Source organism: Lathyrus oleraceus, chromosome 4, assembly GCF_024323335.1.
Source record: "Lathyrus oleraceus cultivar Zhongwan6 chromosome 4, CAAS_Psat_ZW6_1.0, whole genome shotgun sequence".
In the NCBI taxonomy this organism is placed as follows: domain Eukaryota; kingdom Viridiplantae; phylum Streptophyta; class Magnoliopsida; order Fabales; family Fabaceae; genus Lathyrus; species Lathyrus oleraceus.
This window is the reverse complement of record NC_066582.1, coordinates 69,473,317-69,498,969: the sequence shown is the minus strand read 5'-3', so window position 1 is coordinate 69,498,969 and position 25,653 is coordinate 69,473,317. Positions and strand designations below refer to the sequence as shown.

Below are 25,653 nucleotides of genomic sequence, written 5' to 3'. Positions count from 1 at the left end.
TATTTTACAGGTTCGTGCGTGTATATAGTATAATAATTCGGCTCTTTTTTCTCGAAATGACTAAAGAGCCCTTGCTTTGGAGAACGTGTGAAGACTCTCTCTGAAAGATATCTTGGAGCGTTTCGATTTAAACTATATCTTTTTTTCTCTTTTTTTGGTCGGTTTTCTTTTCTCTTTTTAATTTGATTTCGAATTAAACTTCTATCTTTGATTTTCTTTTTTATCTATTTCTTTTAGACGGAGATATCTATCTCTTTTATAAAAAAATATATAATGATAAGAAATTCCATGCACTATGTTGATTTTTCTTATAATTTTACTTTTTTTGAAATGTTTTTATTTACATTTAATTTAATTCTAATTTGATTGTAAATTTGAATGAAATTATATTTAATTTAAGGAAAATATAAATTTGGAAGAAATCAACAAATTGAATTTTTGTTTTGATTTTCTCTAAACTTTTTAAGAAACTAAATATAATATATATTTTTTAATTAAAAAAGTTTATATATTTAATTTACTAACAAGTGTTTTAAGAATATAGATTATCATTTGCTTTTAAATTCCAAATCAAGTCCAATCTTTCAATTGTTCTTAACAAATCAAATTTCTTTTAATAAACAAATCAAATCTAGACTAAACATAATTTAAAATTGAGTTGAAAATTAACTGTATTAAATCAAATGAATTAGTAAAGTCGTCTTAGCTCAACAATCGATAATTTTAGTGGATTTTAACCATAAAATTAAACAATTTATTATAATAATAACATTTGATTAAACAATTGAGAAGTTTAAAATTGAATCTAAAAATTGACACAGATATTTATCATTGAAACTAAAAGAAATATTAGATGATATCCGCATCAATTTTTAATATTAACTAAAAATAATTATCTTGTCTTATTTTATATATGAGATAATATTTGTTTTGTATTTTTTACTTGTAAGTAATTAATATAAGTTTTGTATTTTTATTTATTATTAAAAAAAATATTTTGTATTTTTTTTTATTATTTGTGAGAAATATTTCACATGTTTTTTTATTTAGTACTGACGAGAAATGCATCTCTTATTAGTTTTATATTTTAATTATTTTAAAAATATATTAATTAGAATTAATTCTTTAATTTCTATGAAACTAATTACTTAATCATAAACATTTGTCTAATATATACTTATATCAAAAATTATAATGAATATATTATAACTACTCTCGTTTTAATTAAAAGATATAAAAAAATTAATTAACAAATGAATGGATAAGTGGATCGGTTCGGTTTTAAATCGATTTTTCACAAAAAAATAGTTTAAAAAATAGTTTTAAATCAATTTCTTTAAAATCTATTTTTTATTTATTAAAAAAAATCAATTTCAAAACCAATTTTATAAAAAAAATAACAAATATTCAAAAAAATATATTTATCAAAAAAAATTGAAAATAATAAAATATATTCTAAAAATGAGAAAAAAAATCTTAAAAAATAAATTATTCCAAAAAATAAAAATAACTGAAAAAAATTATTTTTAAAAAAATGGAAATAAAAAATTGAAAATAAAAAATAATTTCTATTCTGAAATTATAAAAAAAAAAACTTTAAATTATTATTTTTTTAAAATAAAAGTTTTTTTACTCTGCATATTTGAAAAAATAACCTTTTTGAAAATTAAAAAAATTATCAAAAAAAATCTAAATTTTTTTAAAAAAGAATTTTTTTTACTGAAAAAAATACAATATATTTTTGGTAAGAAATATTTTCTTTATTTAGAAGAAAATAATAATTTTATTTGAAAAAAAATACCAAATATAACTTTTTCGAAAAAAAATCCAAATATAATATTTTTCATGAAAAAAAAATTCTGACTTTTATTTTTAAAATAATTTTTTTATAAAATTAAAAAAAAATAAAATATAATATTAATTTATAATGTGATAAAATATTAAAATAGACAAATATAAAAATTTAAGGTATAGTAAAATTTGGATACCCAATAACAAAACCAAATTTTATAATGGTAACGGTTTATATTTGAATAACAAAATGGATACTCAAATTTTTATTTTAGTAATTGGTTTGGTTTTTTAAAAGTAGAACAATTTGGATACCAATTTAGTTTTTTTATTAAGCTTGAATAAAATATAAGACGAATTATATTTTATTAAATTTCTCTTTTATTGAAATAAACTTAAATTATGTTTCTCTCTTCTTTTATGATAAAATAAATATTTTATTGTTGAATTTATTTTTTTGATTTTAAAATAGAATTACTTTTACCATTCAAATATTTATACCGTGTTTTTAATACATTAGTGACAAATATTTTTATAATTAAATGTAGTTTTGGTCCCATGTATCTATTTTGATAACTTTTTAGTCTTTGTTTAAAAAAATCAACTTTTTGATCTTCGTTATAAGATTCCATCATTTTTTGGTGGTCCCCTTGACAAATCACTCTCTTTTGCTCAATTGGCATGTGCATGAATGATGAGGCATTTTTTAACTTTTGTCACCTCATTAAAAGCCTTGACATTATTTGAATTAATATTTAAATCATTTATTAAATAATTTTAATTATTTATATTATCCATTAAAATGAAAATAATTACTATTTTTAAAAGCATATACAAGGAAATCATCTTTTCCTTGAGCTTCTCTCCCCCTTTCTTAAATCCTAAAAGAAATTGTCTTCTTTCCTCTCAAATTGTGTGTGGTTTCAGTCGATTTGAGCCAAAAGGTTTCTATTCATCGTGTCCCAATGCAACAAATCGAGTTATCGGAAGCCTTCGCGTTCATATTTAGACAAGTGCATATGTGGTTTGGAATCTCTATTTATGACATATTGGACAGATTCGAACTCAGGTCGTTGTGCTCTATGGTTGTGGGATGTTTAAGGTAATGATTTGGTTGTTGTTATCCATTTAATGTTAAATGTCTGGTTCTTGAAATCCCTTGAATCCCTCATTTTTTTTCGTAAATCTAGTTGTAGGGTTATAAGAGGTGTAACCATCTTTTCTAGTATGATAAAGAAATGTCTTCAAGAGCCAAGGATGTAATATGTTCTCTACGGCAGAATTTAACAGAAGAAAAAATAAAATGCAATGAAGTCAAGAAAAAAGAAGAGGAAATGAAGATCAAAATAAAGTTCATGAAGAAGATGTTGAAATTTAGTGTGTTCATCACTTTGTATTACTAATAGGATTAGTCATGTGTAATATAATGAAGTAGGTCATAGTCCTTGAAATGCAGGTTGTGCAATACAGGTTGTAAAAGTTGTGATATATGAGTGAAAATGTGTTTCAGTATGTACTATGAAGTTATTATGAAATTGTAATAACATTTTGCATTGTAATGGCATTTTAGTTTTTTATATCAGTTTGTCTGGATGCATTAGTTTGTATCAGTTTTTATTAGTATGCATTTTAATAGCCATATACCATATCAATTTGTATCCGTTTTTATATGAGTCTGTTTAGATGTTATAATTTATATCATGATGTATCAGTATGTATATATCAGTTTGTATCAGTATTTAATCACACAGTATTAGCATTTTATATGTAAACATCTCGGTTTCAAAATATCATTTCATTAACATAAGAACGTGTTCATTATAATAACTGGTAATTGTAAACTTAGGCATGACAGAAGCTTGTCATTACAAGTTGCAGTGAAATCATTACAAAATAAACTTAGACATGAAAAAATTTGGTCATTACAAGCTACAGTGCATTCATTACAAAATAGTTTCATCAAAGACATTACAAAAAGCACTTCAACATGCTAAATCTAAGATTGGCTTGGTTGTGTAGGATTGGTGCTTATGAAGAATAAAAAAATTCAGTTTGAGTGGTTTTCTTCTTGATCTTCTTGGTAACTGATCGTGTGACTATATAAGTCTGTCAGATTACTAACTGCAAGCGTACAGTTTATCGTGTGGTTTTAAAAGATATCGAATCCATATGGACTAATAATCAAACTAATGTTATCTATCGATGTTATGTAAAGCTAACGCGAATGATTTCTTTGATTAAATGAATAAAAACTAAAACTAAAGTTAACTTAGAAAATATGATAATAAAGAGAAAAAGAGATCCGAATGTGGATTCTGCGCACCTCAGAGACTCTGCAACAGATTGACTCAGACTTATGGTTAAATCGTGCTTAGTAAAAAATATTAGTTTAAAGATTAAACCTCACACTCTCGCGCTATTGAATAAAGACACGCTCTCTAACCATGAGATTTTGATCTCGCTCGCCCATTTTAATTAAGAAACGTATTTTAAAAACTGAACAAGTCCTAATCGATTCCTAAAATGCTCTCGCCATCTTTAGGATCGATGCCTCGTTCATACTATTTGGGTTCGACCCCCACGCTCTCGCAGTGTCGGCTCGAACCTTAATTGATTCTCACTCTCGTAACAAATCGTATTAATTTAACTTAGAAACAAATACCAAAATAGAATTTAATAAAGTCCTTAAATAAATTTCATTACTGAGTCCCGTCGGAAACGGCGGTCCTCCCAAACCGGACTCAAAAGGGTTTAGCTAGACATGAACTTAGTTGAAAACAACTTAAACATAGTATTTGCAATTGAAAACAACATACTTGGACAAATATAAAATTTGATAACAATAATAATAAAACAATGTAATAAAGAACCTGAAAATGCCGGAAAATAAATGTGGGACTGGAAGTAAAAATGGAACTGGAATAAACTTCAATTATAACAACAAGATTGTTGATCCAAGAGTACAAGCAAATCCTAAGACTAGTTTGTGGTAATCACTCATTCGAGTAATTATCACTTGAAAATATAATTTGTGTTCAAACTAAACCGACAGCGCTTTGCCTATATCTCCGGATGTCGAAAACTAGGTACAAGAGCGTCTTATATAGGGTTATAACACTATGAAACTTCTTCGTTCATGTTCCAAGGTAGTTGAGGAAAAGTAGGGAAGTCGGAAGGAGTGAGTCCAACCCACTTCCACGTATTCTGTAACTGAAGGCAAATGGCAGACGCCATGAGCTTTAATGAAGAGGCTGACGTGTTCTGGTGTCATGGCGGACGTCATAAGGGGAACGCCATGCACCAGAATGCTGCATTTTTGCACTTTTCTTCACCATTTCGCTCCTTTTTTTGCTTCGTACACGCATATGCTCTATAATTAACAAGTACCTAAAACACGGACAGAATAAGACGTAACAGTGACAAAACATAGTAAAATAACGATAAATAATATGTGAAACGAGTCTAAAAACATGATGCATTTTCGCGCTATCAATAACTACATTCTTCTTGGTAATTGCAGTCTTATTGATCTTAGATTTCTTGGTATGGTTACCACCTTTTGGTATAGCCATATTAACATCTCTCTTCCATTTACAACTCCTCATATTACGCCTCATTGCTCCACACTTGTGACATGTAACAATTGTTAGTTTGCTTGGTAACACATGTGTGTTTCTTGGTTCATCATTGGTTTTGTTCCTTAGCTTTTTGGGATGTTGAATTTCCCTCCTCATCAATGGCGGATGGAGTGGTAATTGGTCATGTTCAGGCCAAAGTGTTGTGGTCCATTGGTTGGGTATATGATATGTGAATAAGTTTGCTGAAAAGTTGTTTTCCTGCATACATATACAACATAATATTAACAAGCATATATTAAACAACATATAATAACAGTTATGATATATTGATCATTACAAACCTATAATAAACATACACATAATCCTCTGGTGTGTTTTTGTTTTGCCAAAAGCATGTAATGGCATGGAAGCAATGGATCATAGACAAGTCCTATTTTCTACATGTACAAGTTTCCAGTTTTAGGTTGACACAATATGTTTCAATTCCATTTGTCACTCCAAAAATGGCCAAGTAATCATCACCATGCCAAGTCGGAGTCCATCCTCCTCCTGCTTGCTTTCTCGTTTTTTTCAAGTACCAATTGAATTCTGGGGAAAATTTCTTTAGCATACTTATTCATCAACTCCTTCCGACTTATAAACCTTTTAGTCATGTAATGTTTAATCCTTTCTAATAAGGTGATTATAGGTTTGTCTATATGTTCTAAGATTTCCCTGTTGAATGTTGCACACATATTGTTAACTTGGAAGTCACACTTATAATAGGTATTAAAGTGTGATATGCTCCAAAATTGAGATGGCACATCTTTCACTTCCTTTTATGCAACCTCATTCGGTGCTTTCATCTTCAACATTTCCCTTTCAAATACAGGAATTGTAGTAGCCCTCGCAGCACTCCACCTAGTTTATTTCAATTCCATTCCAATATACTTTATTTCCAATTGCCATATAGGTGCTAAACACATAGCCTTTTCTCAACATGAGCACTCACATTTTGAACAGATGGGACCAGTCCTTGTTTCATAGTTACACATGAAATCACAGTTAGACATAATAGCATATAATAAGTATGAGTGCTTCACTAGATTTATGTCTTGTAACATTTTCATACTCTTGCTCATCCTCACTAGCAGTTGATGTATATAAATGATCTAAATCCTCTTCATCACCCTACTCAAACTCAGGTGAAGATTTATCCACTAATGAGCCTGATCTTTCTTTTTAGTAGGTAGGATTGTAGTCCAATCTAAGTCTTCAGATTCTTCACTTATGTCATTTTTACTAAAATCTACCTCACTTCCAACGTAGTCTTCATCTGCATCATCATCAAGTCCTTCATTTGCATTAACTCCTTCAGTTGCATTAACTCATTCACTCGCATTAACTTCTTCACTTGCACTAACTCGTTCATTTTCATTAACTCGTTCACTTGTAGTAACTCATTCACCTGCATTAACTCATTCACCTTCATTAACTCCTACATCATTCTCAACTTCTTCATTAATTCCATTACCTAAATTTGTCTCATTTACAATATCATGGTTATCAACAGAATGTTCCATATATACACCAACCAACTCGATTCCAATTGCATTAATATCTTCAATGAATTCCAACACACCAACATCACAGTTCAGAGGCCTAAGTTCTCTAGCAAAGCTAAATATAAGGTTTCAATACCACATACATTTTGTATATCCCTCTTTTCGAATCAATGTCTCTGACTGCATACAATACATGTAATCTACATCCCATTTTCAATTAAATTTTGACACTTCACCATCAACATGCCACTTAACATGGGTGTGTACAAGTTCACCCATGTGGTGTATTCTTAACCTAACATTATGACTCTTAGCTATCTTGATAAACAATTACAATACATATATCAGAATACACAACTAGGATAAAAGAGACCACATATCAACATTACCAATTAGGGTAAAAGATTTCAAATTTAACATTTAGGGGAAAAAAGACCACATGTCAAATTAATCGATTAGGAGAAATGTTTAATGATTTGGAAAAAAAACATATTTTACGACAATAGGACCACAAGTCAGAAAAATCCTAAACTCATAGACTTAACTATCCAAAAAGGGAACATATAAAGGACATACCTGAGACATAACTTGACATCTTCTTTGTTTTTCCGATAACAATGGAATGTTTATTTCCAAATTGCCTATTCTTGAATGATGATAACAATCAACGATAAATACATAAGTAAATGCAAAAGCAAAACGAATATTACTCACAATCAACGAAGAATCTCAAATGAGGAATCTCAAAGGAGTTTCAGAAAGAAGAATACAGGTCGAGAGCAAAGAAGACGAAAGATGATTACATGTGTTATTTTGATAGAGTTTCCAGGGCATGAAGCTTCAACAAAGGACTTTTCCTTTTCTGAAATATTTAATACATGCGTAAGTGTTACTTAATAAAAATAATTAAAATGATATAATAAATTATTTAAATATTAATTCAAATAATCTCAAGATTTTTAATAATGTGGCGGGAGTTTAAAAAAATGACACAACATTGATTCAGATGTCAATTGGGCAAAAGACAGTGATTTATCAAAAGGGACCACACAAAAATCATAAAAACTAATAATATGGACCATAAAGCTGTTTTCTTTAAAAGTGACTATAAAATTATCAAAATATATACGGCAGGACCAAAACTAAATTTAAGTCTTATTTTTATTTATATATTTATTGGTCAAAGATATTTGCCTCATATTTATTTATTCATATCAATGTTAATATGTACATGGGTGTCATGTTTTTTTTTGTTGTATATTAATGAAAAATGATTGTCTTGCACTTTTCATGTATGAGTCATAAATATTTGTCTTGTATTTTTTTTATATTGAAGATAAATATAAAAATTTTATTTTTATTCTATAAGTGAAAAATATTTGTCTTGTATTTTTTTATAGAATTATTAGTAAAATATATGTACCAGGTATTTTTAAAAATTAATTTGTGACGAAAGTATATCTGTATTCTTTTATTTATATTTTGATGATAGTAAAAACACTAATTATAACTAATTCTCCGGTATTCTAAAAATATTTGTCTTTTGTTTGTTATTATCTCAAATGATAAATATTAGTCTCTTTTTTCAGTCAAAAATAAGATAAATATTTGTCTAGTTTTTTTATACCAATCAACAAAAAGTAATCGTCTAACATTTATTTTGTTCAAGTGGTAAATACTTGTCTAATTTTTTACTTATTAGTGATAAATATTAATTATGTATTTTATTGCATAAGTGAAAAATATATATCTCGTATTTTTTTAAAATATCAGTAGAAAATATGCCTCGTATTATTTTATATTAATTAGTGATGATAAATTTATCTCGTATTATTTTTATAATTCAATGATATTAAAAACACTAATTATACCTAATTTTCCCCTATCAACAAGAAGGATGTGAAAAATAAGATTATTTTTTTAGTTTAAAAATGATATCTTGTTAAGTTTGCAAAAACTCTTGTATTTTTTTTTTTGACTCGAGAGTCTTATTCTTTTATTGAGTCAAATAGTAGATTAAGAATGATTAACTTGAAGATTTTATTTTTATTTTCAAATGGAAGAGTCTTCTAAATTTGAAGTATGGTAAAAATTATTGCCAACGTTAACGTTTATTTTTAGAAACCCATTTCTAAATAAATAAAACTTTAATTTATTTTATGTCAAACAAATATGTATTCTATGTAGAGGCTGTATGTTGTGACAAATTCTTTAATAACTCAATTATAAATGTTAAAAATTATAATTATTTATATTTTTTTGTTAATAGTTAAAAAACACTTATTTTAATTTTTAGTCACAAATATTTTTTCGTATATAATTTCATAATAAATTATAAATAATTTAATTGATATATACTGACAGTGTAAAAGGATTTTAAACCGTCAATTAATCATACCGTTAGATATTGAAATAAGTTTGACTTTTATTTTAAAAACCTATAAAGTAATGCAAACGGGTGTTTGTGATGAATCGACAGTATAAATCTTTTTACATTGATAATACATAGTAATTAATCCAAATTATAAATAAAATATTATTATTATTCTCATTTTTATTCAAAAAGATAGAATTTTTTTGACGAATATATTAATAAAAAACAGTTTTTTAGTTTTTCAATTGTATCTCCCAACATCATTCTTCAACGACTTTTTAAGAAAAAACAACACATAAATTAACACAATAAAATATAAAAAATTATAATTTGTGCAATATAATTATTTTTTTATTATTGAAAATATTTAAAAAATATCAAATTTTAAATAATTATTTATTAACATACAATGTTTGATATAGGATATTTAATATAAGTAATAATTATTTTAATTATACTCATTTTTTATTAAATATAAAAAAATAAGAAGAAGAATAATTATTTTGTTTATGAATTATAAATTTGAATAATATTTTTAATGATTAACTTACATAAAATAATATAATAAAAATGAAAAAAAGACTAATCAATGATAATTTATCACTAAATAAAATATGTAAAAGTTATAAAAAAAAAACTTTTTAAAAGGGGAACACGTGTAAAAAAAATAGATAAGGGTGTTATGTATTTTTGGTGGTCACTTGTTTTCTCAATATAGTAGGTGATATAAATATATTATTTTATGATCTTTATTTGAAAAATATAATATTCATTAAATTATTAAAAAATAATTATTTATAATTTTTTCACTTTAAACAATATTAATTTTAACATAGTCAGACTCATTTATAGTTTTAGTTAAATTATTAAATAAACAATTATTTATAATTCTTTTCATTTTAAATAATGACTTATGAATTAGTTTTCACTCTTCAAATCTCCTCATCATCTACGCTTTTATTATTGTCTTTTTTGGTTTTCTCGACGGTCTCAATTGTCTTTTTTGGTAATGATTTGTTCCATATTATGGGCCATTTTTACGTAGCAACCATTTCTTCTATTGTGATTTTCTTTCTGTCATTGTTCTTTGGCGTACCATGAGATTAGTATTCCTTTCTTTATCAACTATTTGTTGACGTCTTCAGATGAACACACTTGTTTGTGTTATGCTCATGGCTTTTGTAAAAGTGCAAAACATTAGCCTGTTTATCTTAGCTGATTCTTTGAAAGGATGGGGGTACCTTACTCTGATCTCCTTAAAGCAAGTATTTGTGAGTTCCTGTAAAATCTTTCTCTCAAGGTGTTGAGAATGATTTAAGATGAAAATTTGGTTTGTGCCCCTGAAGCTACGCGAAATATGCACTGAACACATCGCACGCTCGTAGATACAACATAGTTGTCACCAAACTTTATTTATCCCAAAAGAGGGAAGGGAAAATATCGATAAAACCCAAGGGAAAAGAGAAATGGGTAAGAAAGTCGGTTATGCAAGGGGAAGATATTAGCATCTTTCACATCTATGGCACTCTCTGAATACCTGCAAAATAGAAATCAGGTTAGGAAAAGAGTGCTCGATGAGGGTTATGGTCCACATGCCTACGTATTCTCATAGTGCAATGAGAAAGTCAGAGTCTTGTAGTTCGTGGAACCAGAGAAATAAAATGGGGGAAAGAAAAAGAAATATGGAGAAAGTGCTCGTCAAGGAGTTGCATCCCCGTGCCTACGTATCCTTATAGTGCAATAAAGAAGTCGGAGCTCCGTAGTTCAGAGGACAAAGACGGAAAGAGAGGATGATTGGGGGTGGTGTGTAAACCAAAAGGAAAAGGCTTACCAAAGCACTAAGACTGACATGGTAAGTAAGGAAAGCAGAAACTTGTCAAAGCATTAAGTTTAACATGACAAGAATCTTACCAAATTACTGGGTCTCATTGAAGGAGAATAGCGATCCAAAACGCGACGAAATTTAAAAAATTTCTCCTTTAGTGATCCTTACGAATAGGCATGATCAGTGATAGAATCGTTACCTATTATGGCGATTTAAACCTTTGATGCAGATCTAAGGAGCGGTCACGAACGTTGAATGGTGACAACGCCTCTGCTCAGTCCACACGAACGGATTCCTTCAATCTCAGTGGTAGCTGCTACGAATAAAGGCTTTGAGTGAGAGAGATAGAGATAGATAGAGAAATGAAATTTCATCTAATCCAATGCTTCTGCACAAGGGTTCTATTTATAGAATCACTTGTGTGGACTGCAAGCTAAAAAGTCCACTTAAATGTATATGGCCCAAATCTTATGATATACCAAAATCACTTAAGCGCGTGATATGTAACACCCTTCTAAAATACCCCAATAATAATTAAAACAACAAATATAAATCAGAGTAGATATGCAATTTAAGGGTGTCACACTTGACACTTCACACCATTCACCAAAATAGTTTGTCATGCTCATTTAATAATCAAAATAAAATATTGCACAATTCGCAGCGGATAGAGATCTAATCAATCATGCAAACCATGTAATCACATTACATGTAAAACGGTTCAACAACCAAAAGAAAACAAGGTAAAACATCCCGTCCCGATGTTACATCTACCAGAGCATGACCCACTAAGGAACTACACTAGACTTCAAGCACTAGCTTCTACTCAATCACTGCTCGTTACCTGAAACATAGTTGTAAGGGTGAGTTCCTCAATCGATATAATAAGCATTATAAAATATCATGTAATGCTAAGTAATTTAACACATTTCATCACCCAAATCAGATCACACATTCAGCAACGGCAACATCAACTCATAATCATACTCAACACAATACAACACAAAACACACGTGTAATATTGGAATACATCCATTCATATTATACGTCATACATACATTATGCAATAAGACTCCATGCATGCGGTACCGACTATTCGTGAACATATAGTTCAACCTCACCGATCAAATCCAGATACGGCTACCAAGCTCACTAGTCCCACTCATTTGAGACCTAGTGACTCACTCACTAATTCCTCACCATGGGAATTAGCTACCACCCCAAGGGCTATGCTATGCACGCTAATTCACCTAGCATGCAAACATCAACAACAATCCACAATACTCACTCACTAATTCCTCACCATGGGAATTAGCTACCACCATAAAGGCCATACTATGCACGCTAAATCACCTAGCATGCAACATCAACAACAATCCACAATGGACATATGCTCACACTCTAAGCCATAAACAGTCCATTCACAATTGCATACATAACAGATACATTCACAGCATTATGCATACCATCACACATCATCAGCATATGTATCACAGAATCATATTCATATCATGCCAAATAATAAATCACAGTATTAGCATACTCTACTAATACCTATACTGCTCAAAACAACGGGAAATGATCCCTACTATATCATCCACCGATATAGGCCAATCATCCAATATGTCCACAATATTTAAATATCAATTTTTCACTTTTCAAACAGTGTTAACCGGTTAACGCCCTGGGTTAACCGGTTAACGCAACACAGAACACGCTTCCTGGCACATTTTAACAGTGTTAACCGGTTAACGCCCTGGGTTAACCGGTTAACGCAAGACAAACAGCAATTTCTCATAATTCATAACAGTGTTAACCGGTTAACACCCTGGGTTAACCGGTTAACGCAAGACAGAAAGTTGTTCCTGCGCTAACACGAACAGAATGCAGGATTACCCGCATTTTTCGCCGTCGGAGGACTTCCGGACCTCCGATTTCAATTCCGTAAAAAGCTACACGTCCAGAAAATCACAACTCATCCAAACATAGATTTAATCACAGTTTTTAACGTAATTTGGTCATCACAATTTGCAACATTCACCATCCAAATTAGGGTCAATTCAATGGCTTATTACTACCCATTACATGTTAACCCATAATACCCATTAAACGACGATAAACCCCCCTTACCTGAGTTAATCCGGCAAATCCTTTCTTGACCTTCAACAATCGTGAATTCTCCTCTTGAGCCCTAGCCTCTTCTTCTCCCTTTCTCAGTTTCTTCTCTTTTCTCCCAATGTTACGTGTTCTCTGCTTTCACGTAAAAACCCTTTTTACCAACTGGAACTCTTTATATATATTCCAACTTTATTATTCCAATAATAATAATTCCAATAATAATCCAATTATTTAATTAAATTAATAAATATACTTATTAACTTAAATTAAATAATTATCATATTTTATCGGGGTGTTACATGATACCTTACCATATTTCGTGTTCTACTTAAGTGTACCATACCTTACGATGTTCTACAATTCACTTAAGTGCATCGTACCTTACGGTGTTCCTTATTTATTTTATCTCTCATCAATCCGTCCTTTTGTGTGTGACCCTATAGGTTCTCGCGACATTGGTAATTATATTAAATCAAGTGTTTAACATAATAAACAGTGAGCGGTATCTAGCAACACATCACTGCTACACAAGACACGAAAATGTCATGTGATCTGACAAATCCTTTTGTGATAATACTTATGTATACAATTACCCTTTTTCCCTTATGTATATATTGAACACAAGGCATAAACCGTTACATCCTTGTCCAGTTCAATATTGGGCCCGTAGACATTTATCCTATTACGCAGGATGGGCAAATTCCATCTAGGTCACTCATGTCCCTCAACATACTTCATGGAGTATCCATCAACTGTCTTTATGGTCATCCAGTTACAGACAATGTTTGATCAACAATAAGGCACTCAACTCTACATCTAGGGTCCATAGTGGTTTCAGGTTGAAGGGTGATATACACCATTATTACCACGAGAATAACTTATGACACTTTGCATAACATTCTATATAGTATTCTCATAGCGAGTCAATCCAGTATAAATATTACTCTTAATATTCATACATATGTTTAAGACTTGATAACTCCTTATCCATTATCCATGAGATGTGATCATCAGTCTATATACATAATAGTCTTAATGCTTTAAGATTATCCCATTTCACAATAAAGCTCGACTAAAAATACTTTAAGAATAGTGTCCTTATGTTTAATGGGATCTCATTATCAAGTCACACTTGATACATTAAACGAACTAGCTATTCTATGGACTTTATTAAACAAACATAATAAAGAAAAAAACCTTTTATTATTAATAAATAATTCGATACAAGTACCAAAAGTATTGGCCTCTAGGGCTTACACCAACACTTATATGATAAGGGAAAAAAAACAAAAACTTGTCAAAGCACAGGGAATCACATGATAAGGGTCTTATGAAACCATTGATCACATTTTTCTTTTACTTGAAGCAAACTTAATTCCATGTGGAAGCTTGTCAAGCATAAAAAGGAGGGAAACTGAAGTTGCATGTTGCTACATTAATGAGGAGACTGTGCATGTATCTACTTATGGTTTTGTTGCTTTTATTTTAAGCTTTATTTTGGTTTTAATTTATACCATCGAGCCTCATCTTCAATTGCGCTCTTTTGATTCGAGTTTTGGATTCATACTTTTAGCATTCATAATCCAATTTATTTGTGTTTGAGTACGAACAATATGTTTTAAGTCAATTAGTCAAGTTTTTGTAACAAGAACCACATTTGAGATTGGTTCAAGTCATATCACAAATATAATCTCAAAATAACTCTACAAATTTCAAAATTTGAGATTTTAGGCGTGTGATTCAAATCATACATCCTATGAGTCGAATCAAATCAAACAAAGGTGTAACATGAAGTTTTTGATTACGTGATTTGAATCATGGGTTACACATGATTTTAATCATGTAACTATGTGACTCGAATCACAAGTTACACATGAGTTGAATCATGAAACTCCCGTCAGCCCCTGCCTTGTTTGATTCGAATCATGGCTTTTTCATGACTCGAATCATAGCTTGCCTTAGTCAAATCACAAATTACTTATAACTTGAATCATGGAAAAATGGGTTTCTCATTAAGAGTAGATCTTGTTCCACATTACTCAGCCACTTGACTCAAATCACTTAAGTGTTCATGACTCTAATCAAACGTGATTTTCACTATTTTTGTGTTTCATCTCTAGCACCTATAAATCGTTTTTTTCTCTAAAAATCATTCACAATCTTAAAAACATACACTTCCATTGATTTTTTGAAAACATGTAAACCACTTGTTCTTTAATTTTTCCAAAAGAGTTTTGGATCTTTTGTGAACAGTAGCAGATGATTTATTTCATCTTCTATCTCATTCCTTTTCCATTGTTGAATGGGTCTAAATCTTATCTTTAAATATTCGTGATTGATTAAGGATATTCATTTTAAATTTAACGTTTCTTTGAATATTTGTCTGATATTTTAGAGGCTTGCAAGAGTGTGTAGTGTTGTGGTTGGTTTTGATAATTCCGGTGAAAATAATGAGATTCTTCTATCCAGGTTGACCTTGGTAGTGTTGTGTGAAAGGTTACATACATGGTATGAGTTCTTCTCAATCTTCAGATAGACTAACAATTAAGATACTAGTGAATTCGAGTAAAGATTGTCATAGTCAGAGACTTAAGAGCAAGTTGTTAGGGCTGAAAGATTCAACAAGCGAATCTCAGTAGAGATTTTGCATTAAGTTCAGTTCGTGGAGCTGTGTACAAGTCAAAGATCCAAAAAGAAAAAAAAACATTTATTTTGTACATTGTTATTATACGAACTCTTGTAATTTTGTTAGAAATCATATTGGAAGAACAACAATTTTTCAATGGGCAATCGTTGGAGAATGGATTAAGCACAAAGCGAGGACGAACGTGCCAAATCACTATGAATCCTAGTGTAATCTCTCTCTCTCTCTCTCTCTCTCACACACACACACACACACACACACACACACACACACACACACACACACACATTTAACTTTGTAGTTAATTGTGTGATTAGGATGTTCTTATTGCTTTCTAGAATTGCATGCCATTAGGATTTTCATTGGTAGTGATTTATTGCATAAGTGTAATTTTTGTTAGAATTGGCAATTCAACTCCGTCTTAGTGTCAATTAAACTTGAAAATAGTGGTTGTAAAATCTTATTGGTATTGGTAATTATACGATAACATTACTTATGTAATTTAGATATTATTCAATACAAAGCTAGTTTGTCTCTTTGGTTTAATTCGATTGTCAATCTTGATCATATTGTGAGTTGTTTAAGTATCTCTGTGTTAATTCTAAATGATAAGTGCAATTGCTCTATTTGCCAAAATTGTTTATGCGATGCAAAAACAATTTTATTTTTGAAACTCAGATAAAAAAATTTCAAACTTTTTTCTAATAATTTTTAGATTAAGAGGTCTATTCACCCCCTATATACTATTTATTGTCCATATTCTCACCCAACATCTGTGGTGGCGGCGCGGGGTGGATCTATATGATTAACACTCCAACGCCCAAGTCAAATCAAAGTTCAAGATGAGTATGGTGAAAAATGAAGATCATAAAGTGTACCTTATCTCTTTTAAGTATTGACTTTATACCTTGGAATGAGTGGAACAAATTTGAGGTTGATTGGGCCTTAGATATTTGGCATTTGGTTGATCCATAACAATTTTCTATTTTGATTTCTTTGCTAATGTATATTCAAAAATAATAAGATGGATCAATTTTTTTCCAAAAGATATGGTTTTCTCTCTCTTTTCTTGTATGAAATGGAAATCATGGTTTGACCGTAAAACCATCCAAACCGTCAATTACATCAGATTTTCCCGGTTTCAATCCAATTTTGCAGTTTATAGGCAAAATTTGATGCATAATAGTTTTTAGCATTGATTCTAATATATTTAGGCCCGGTTCTCGGTTCAACTAGTTGAATTGGTGGGTCCCATTTGGTTTTAACCACCATGGTCTAAATATTATATCATTGAAATATTTAATATTAGTGGATTATGATGACTCCTAATCATATTTATTCAAATCAAATAAGTGTAAGTTCATATACACACAATTATATAATCTTTAAATTTTAAATTATTATTTTTATATGAGATTAATTGTTATACACTTTAAATGTAAAACAAATTACATTGTTAGTCTCATCACAATCATTTGTGAACATTGTTTAGATGCAATTAAAAGAAAAGTCAAATATGATTTAAGATTTGATGATTTGATGATTAAGATTAACTAATGGTGTAAAATATCTTTACATTGCAAGTGCATACCAATTGATTTTTTTTACTTATTGTTATATATTCTTGTGCAAATTGTGATATATGACATATTGTAATAAGATTTCAAAATTAGTCACATTTTATTATACTGAGATATATATGATTCTCTCAATCGCAATAACATTGTAAATGGATGGTTAGGTCAATGTTTTTGGAAAATGAAAAATAATTATTTAGCAATGCTTAAACTTGTCATTGATGACTGACTTGGTCAACATATCATCTGAATTCTATGAAGTATGAACATTTTCGAGTAATATCTATCCAGATGCAAGTAAATATATGATCATGTGAAACTTCACATCAATATGTTAGGTCTTGACATGATACACTTGATTATTTTCCAAATAAATGACACCCCCATTATCACAATGTAATTGAACTTCATATTGCTCAACACCCAATTATGTCACCAATCATGTAAGCCACAAAGCTTCTTTGGCAACTTTGAATGTTGTCATTTACTCTACTTCAGTTGTTAACATGACCACCATAGATTGAACTAATGATTTCCAAAAAATAGGTCCTCATACTAAAGTAAATACATACACTGTTGTAGACATTCTATAATACACATCACCAGCATATTCTAAATTAACATATCCTACAACTCGAGAATCACCTTTCTCATCGCTAAACATATCATGACTCGTTCTACCCTTCAAGTACATGAAAATTCACTCGAGTGTTTCCTAATAACGTTTTTCTGATTTGGATATAAACTTACAAACTTGAATTACAACTTGTGTCAAATCTAGTTTAATGTAGATCATAACATACATTAAACAACCAACATCAAAGGCATAAGGAGCATTTGACATATATTCGACTTGCTATATAATAAGTCGTGTCTTCATAAGACAAGTTCTAAAGCAGACACCCTTTGAGGAACGAAGCCTAATATTTCTCACATTCATGTGTTTGAAAACAAATGTTTTGTTCTCAATAACAAGAAGGATAATCATGAAAATTTTGACGCCAAAACCAGTGAAGATTTATTTTTAAGATATTCCACTTTCAATAAGACTTTTAGAATTTCCAATAAAAAAGAGACATGTCTAAAGAAGAATCAGTTAATTTTGCTATTGACGAGTGCAACCATAAATCAATAGAAATAGATGTAGTAGATTGTACCTATATTTTGGGGAAAAAATCTCTAAAAGACATGGATCAAGGTCAAATAGATTGTGCATGTGTTTTTTCAATAAAAAATAAATAGTAATGAACATACTCTAAGTTTTTTTCTCTTTTAATTAATATTCTTTTAGAGAAAATTATGCACATCGGATATAATTCTAATTTAAAATCTGAATAAAATTAAATTTGATTTAATGGTAATCACATTTAAGTCTACGTGTTATAAAACCAGCTAATAGAAGTTTTTGTTTTGATTTTCTATTTAAAACTATTATAAACATAAAAGAGACAAAAATTATTTAAATTTTAAATGAAAAAATTTAAAAATATATATAATAAAGTCTAATATATAAAAAAAAATTTAATAATAAATATTTATATTTTAGTTTACAAACAAGTATCCTCGTATACATTTGCTTTTAAATTTCATACTAAGACTTAAATCAAATTTCCCTAATACTTTTTTAAAATAAACAAATTAAATATAAGTAATCAGTGAGGGTAAAGTAGATAAAATAATTATATTCGGAGAATTATACATAGCCGTCTTAGCTCAGCTGGTAGAGCGCGTGGCTTTTAACCACGTGGTCGTGGGTTCGATTCCCACAGACGGCGAGTTTTACTAAATTACTTTAAATCTTTTTTATTTTTTAATAGTTGTATAATGGAGTGCACCGAAAACAATTCATTATTTCAACAATTAATAAATATAAAATTACAATATAATATAACAGTTTTATTCACCATGGTCATATATTACTTTTAAAATAGTAATTATTATAAATATAACAATATTTAAAAAATTAATATTTTAATAATTGGTATATTACTATCAACTAATTCTATTTCAAAAAATTTAGAGATCCAAAACAAAATTTAAAATAAAATCTATTAATATTAACAACAAAATAAGAGGTATTTTTAAGTTTAATTAATTTTATATTAATGGATTGATTGAATTTTTAACAAATCAATTTATAGTAAAGGAATGAGAAAATTTTATATTATGTAATTTAAAATAATTAATATTAATATAAGTATCATATTAATTAAATTATAGTTAAAAACTTGAGGTCTAAAATAATATGATACTCAAAGCCAGAGATCCCTCTTATCTTTCGTTTATATCGATTATACTACATATAAATATACTGATCAATTTTTTTCCACTTATATAAAAAGAGTTGAACTCACAACTTTTATGTGATTCAATTTTCTATTCCTTTGAATCAATTTCTATTAATTAATAAAAGCTACATTTATTAGTTATAAATATATTTATTGGTTCTAAATATCGAGATAGTTTGTCTAAGTACACAATATATTTTAGCAAAATTGTTAATGAGTCTTGCTTAAATAAAATTGATTTAAATAAAATTATCAGCTTATAAATTAGATTAAATTTTTATACTTGAAATTTAGTTTGGTTTTTAACTTTTAAAAATTTATTTTCATTCTTTAATTTTTAAAAATTGCCTCATTATTTCTTAGGACGTTAATTTTCTGCATTAACTTGTAATTTTCGTGATAGATTTAATGATCGAAAAATCGGTCACTAATACTATATTATGGATTTTTAATTTTTATTATTCATCTTCATCTTCAAACCAAAAAAAATCCATTTTTTTTTAATTCTAACGTTAAAAATTTCTCAAATTACTCTTACTAATTGATTATTTTTTTTCCATGTAGTTTAATGAAATAATTTATTTTAACTACAAACCGAATTGCAACCGTGATTACTAATCAATCATTTAATTCGATTTCATCTTATATGAAAGCCTAATAGAATAGGTGACATGTAGGCATGGCAACAGGGCGGGTCGAGGACGGTTTTTACCTCCCCAAACCCAAACCCGAATCCCCAAACCATCCTCGTTCCCCGCTCCAAACCCAAACGAGGATGGAGAATCAAAACCCAAATCCGTCCCAAACGGGTTCGAGTTGGGTTCGGGTATCCCCATCCCGCCACCATTCATTTAGTGAAATCAATTTTTTTAATAGAAATATTTATTTTTATAAAATTAAATTAAATTTCAAATAATAAAATAAAACATTCTAAAAAAATTCCTTACATACATTTCAAATACTTTAAATAATAAATTAAAAAAAAAATATCAAAACATTGACCATATATTTAATATTCTAAATTATCAAAAATAAATAATAATGTATATAATGAAATAAACGGGGCGGGTTCGGGTGGGTACTAGTGTCTCCATTACCCGACCCGTCCCCATATTTTAAAATCGGGGAAAACCCAAACCCGAATCCAAACCCAATCAAAGCGGGGTTTCCCCGTCAACTTCGAAGCGGGTTCGATTTGGTACCCGCGGGTACGGGTTATGTTGTCATGCCTAGTGACATGTCGTTCTCAAGTAGAAGCTTCAGAGAGAGATCTAAATTCTAAACAACATGAGAAAGTATTATGGAAGTAGAAAAGAAATTAAACTGCCACAAACAGCAACGCTTTCAAAGTGCAGAAATCACATGTTTCGATAATACACTTTTAGTGCATACAAAATAAATCTAAATAAAGTTTTAAGGTTGTGTATGTTACCATATGAACAAGTTACATATATTATTGATTTTATGAAAAGCACTTATCCTTAATCGGAGTCGTAGCAGCTGAAAACTCTATAGTTCTAAAACCTTCAAAGATGGCCTTAATTTCTTCTTCTCTCCTATCCACTATTTAACAAATTATTTGAACATAAATGACATTAAGATCATTGAAAGTGGATTGGAGGTTAGAAAGATTATCTTACCAAAAAACACTATGGAAGTGCCTTGTCTTGGTGGTAATGTTTATCTCCATCCTTAGGAGTGTACATGAGTCAGTTTGGATTGAGCTCGGCTAAAATCAAAATCCAATTTACGTAGAGTATAACGGTTTAGGCGAGGTAAAATAATCACCCACAATATCATTGGGTTGGTTTTGGTAAAACCATAAATTTGTGGATTTGATTAGGTTGGACAATGGGTTATTGATGACCTTTCGATAAGTGTATCGATAATAAGATCGAATTCATAGAGACTGCTATTTAACAAGACAAATTTGTGTAATGCGTAGAAAACAGTAAATAGGGGTTAGGTTTGAAGTGCGAAAATAAAATAAAGTGTTCAAACATAATTACGAAAGTGGTCATCTTGTGTATAGAATCCCTTATTTCTCTATTGTTGGTGTTCGATGCCTTACATGAATAATCTTATCACTATAATCCCACGGCGAATTAACAAAACCGCTATAATCAATCCCTTACGATATAACTCACTAATCACTACTCGAAGTTTCCTATCCCTAGTCCACTAGCGTAAGCATGATTGGGCGATGCAACATAGCGTTAATTCACTAGCCACTACTCGGGGGTTTTTACCCCTAGTCCACCAACATAAGCATGACAATTACCTAGGTCCAACACATAGACTAATTGTTAATATTCCCTATGTGCCCAAAATCAGATTAAAAGAGTATCTCATATAAAAAATATTACGAACAAGAAGCAACTGAATATAACTATATATCAAAGTATTCATCTAAAGTCAAATCAACATGTGTCCCAACAATATTGAAACATGTTCATCAAACACAACCTGACCTATAAGAGTTTAGCTACTCATAATTCAGAATACAATACCAAAAACAATTAAGAAGAATTGCATATAAGATCCCTTGAAGGTTTGACCTCAAATGGCTTCAAATTCTCCCCAAATCACCTCTGATGCTATAAAAGTCGTATATGTCATGCCAGATTTTGTAACCCTTGAAAAATGCAGAAATTCCCCTTAAAAAAAACTTTAGAATGGACCAGAACGCGTCAGAAAAACCCAGAAAAAATCATGCAATGACGGGATGTCATCACAACCTCAAACTTGAATTATTCATTATCCTTAAGTAACTCACATGCAACAACAACACATTTCAACAGAAAACAAGTTGCATAATAACAATTGAATATCACCAAATACATTTTTTTTCTTTACCCGACCATCGTTCTAGCTTCCAACTTCTATCCGACAAATTCGAAAAACGTCCTCAAACTTTTATGAGTACTCGACTTGTCTCTCATATCACCTTGACTCACTCAATTGATAAGATAATCTCTCAATCAACATGCATAATAGTTTATGCTTAGCTTGATCATGTTGTAATATAATTTATCAAAGAAATTAAAACACACTTTTGAGAGCTTTTTCGATTGTATCTTGGCTTATGTTTGGGTAGGAAATTTTTGGGAAAGTAGGTTTAAACTTTTGTTCCTTCTTTATGGTACTGGAGTTTTTACTATTGTGGCCCTTATCATGCACTTTTGCATTCTTTTCATTTTTGTTTAAGAAATGTCTTTTTTCACAATTTTGGAAATTTTGACCAATTTTCTCTAGTACCCCAACCCCAAACTTAGAACTTTGCTCACTTCCAAGAGCAACCTCAAACTTATTCTTTTTCACACCACTTAAGAACTAGAATTCTATCTAAATTCAAAGAGAGGGTGGAAAGATAAGATCTTTCAAGTCATACGGCTAAAAATTAAGGCTAAGTCACTGAAAGAAAAGTTAAGCTCAAAGTGGTTAGCAATTGATATACCTATTACTATAGGTGGCTAAAAAGGCTCGAAGTTATAAACAAACAACTGTCTCAGTGTGCGTAAATCAAACCAGACAAATTTAATCATAAATAGTTCAAATCGGATAAAACAATAATGCATGGATACACTCAATAAGAAAGAACAGTGAACAATGGAATATTTTGGCTCAAACCTTACTAATTGAGGTAATTGAAGATTGAGTACAAGTCCTTTGGTTCTTTTCTCATCCTTTGCCTTTAAGTTGTAAGTTGCTTTCCTAATGATCAAGTTTCTTTTGGTTCATTTGTTCAATGTTAAAGGTGCAAGTTTGTAAATATGTCTTTTCATATGTTATCATTGTGGAAAAGATCATACATATCATTCATTGTGTTGTTGAAGTCGATATTCGGCCTAGTCCATTATGCCCGCATATGGTTTCTCCTCCTTGCTTTCTCGTAATCTTGGTTCGTGAAGTAATTCTTCGTCTTTTCAATTGTTGCAAATTGGGCTCTTAAGCTTTGAGTCAACATGTGGTCTTCTTGCTGATTATAGAATTCTCTGAACACAAGATCGAATCTCGGAGGTTCAACATACAAAGTGAGTGAAACTTCTATTATCTATCCTGTAACCCCCACTACATGAGCTTCCATTCTTCTTTGAAACCATGAAGCCCGTTGACCTTGCATTTTCCGTTGTTGGTTATACATTTGTGGTTGGTAAAATCCTTCATCATTTCCACTTGATTGTCCTCTTGATCAGTTTGAGTAGTTTCTTCTTGATGCATGTTTCGCAATCTCCTTATAGCCGAAACATTGAGAGATAGCATTTTGGTCAACGCCATTAGCCTTAATAGTACCAATTATCAACAAATATAGAAAGATGAAGATTATGATTTTTAGGTAAATCAGAAAATTGATTTTGTTGCACCATACCAATAAAAGAATGTTTTAATTCAAAATTATTGGTTGGAATCGGCAGATGGACAATACTACAATGTGACTCCTCTTCGGTGGGAATCACATAATCTTTGAGAAGCTTAGTATCAACCGGATCAGTCATAGCTCGCAATATAAGATTTCAGCATCTTTCGAGTAAGAAACACTCGATTTTGTCTACAGGCTCAACTAGATTTCCAACATAACGAGTTCTTCGCATACAAAAGCAACGAGAACCACAACAAACAAATACAGTAAAAATAAATAGAAAAATAAAGCCCTGGTATATACGGTGATCAAACGATAATTCGATATTATACATAATTGGTCCCCGACAACAATTAATAAAATTTTGTTCAAACATCTCGTTGTGAATTAAATTTGATTAATTGACACACTGTTCTTCAGTAACTTCATCATTCTAATTTTCATTGTATTTTTTATTCGGTGAGTAAATCGTGTAATTAGTCCATAACACATCTTTAAAAAACTTTTGCTCCTGCGCAATTTTAAAACTCTGATTTTTGAATTTTTTTTGAAACAATTTTAATCGAGGGAGGTTTATTCAACCCCATCTTCTAGACCATCCTACTCCCATATTCAACCCAATAACTTGTACTTGAACAAATTTATTGAATAATTATTCAACTTGGATAGAGCAATAATGCAATTAATGGTTAAATTGACGTCAATATCTATTTTGAGTCAAGGTAGTGATTTGTGGATGTGTGACTAAAAAACTCAAATTATAAGGAGGATAATTTTTTTTTTGACGCAATTGACTTTGATAAAAATAACACTCATTCAATGATAAAAAACAAAGTGCTGAACTATCAACAGAAGTGACAACTTGACTCGATCAACAACCAATGGTTCAATAGGTCAATGGTCAATGTGTTGGTTTGTTAATGGTTTATTCTTGGAAATTTAAAAGACTATATTTTTTTGCAACACGTTTATAATATCTTATAACAACTTTTGAAATTATAGTAAATCACAAAAATTATTCAACCCCCATTCTTCAATCTATTAGATTTAATTATTAGATTTAATTCATATTTAAGTTTGTTAGATATTAGATTTAAATATTAGATTTGATTCATATTTAAGTTTGTTAGATATTAGATTTAAATATTAGATTTGATTCATATTTAAGTTTGTTAGAGGCTTATAAATAGGGTGTCAATCATTGTAACTTTTAATCCTTTTTGTAGCCGTCATTCTTAATAGAATATTCATCTTTTATTCTACCTTTGCACCAACAATTGGTATCTAGAGCTCCGGTTCAGATTCATTGGGAAACACGGGAAACACGAGTGAACGTGAGGTCTTGTGTGTTTGATTTTGATTCTTAGATTCGTGTTGAATCTTGAACAAAATCTGATCAGAATTTTAATTCTGTGGGTTGGGAAACACTGTGTGAGAAATCTGAGTGTATTGTGCAAGGTAGAAAGATGAACGGAAACGGCAACATGAACACCAAACTTCCAGTATTTGACGGTAAAAACTGGAATCGTTGGATGATCCAAATGCGTGTACTGT

General features: G+C 30.0%; 1 long non-coding RNA gene and 1 other non-coding gene across 2 annotated transcripts; both read left to right on the top strand.

Annotated features, from left to right (window-relative positions):
* Positions 1–2,614: 2,614 nt before the first annotated feature.
* On the top strand, positions 2,615–3,366 carry LOC127073436 (uncharacterized). The gene is made up of 2 exons (XR_007785758.1): positions 2,615–2,893; positions 2,982–3,366. It is a non-coding gene; the product is annotated as an uncharacterized LOC127073436 (long non-coding RNA).
* Positions 3,367–19,153: 15,787 nt separating this feature from the next.
* TRNAK-UUU (transfer RNA lysine (anticodon UUU)) lies at positions 19,154–19,226 on the top strand. The gene has a single exon. It is a non-coding gene; the product is annotated as a tRNA-Lys (tRNA).
* The last annotated feature ends 6,427 nt before the right edge of the window (positions 19,227–25,653 follow it).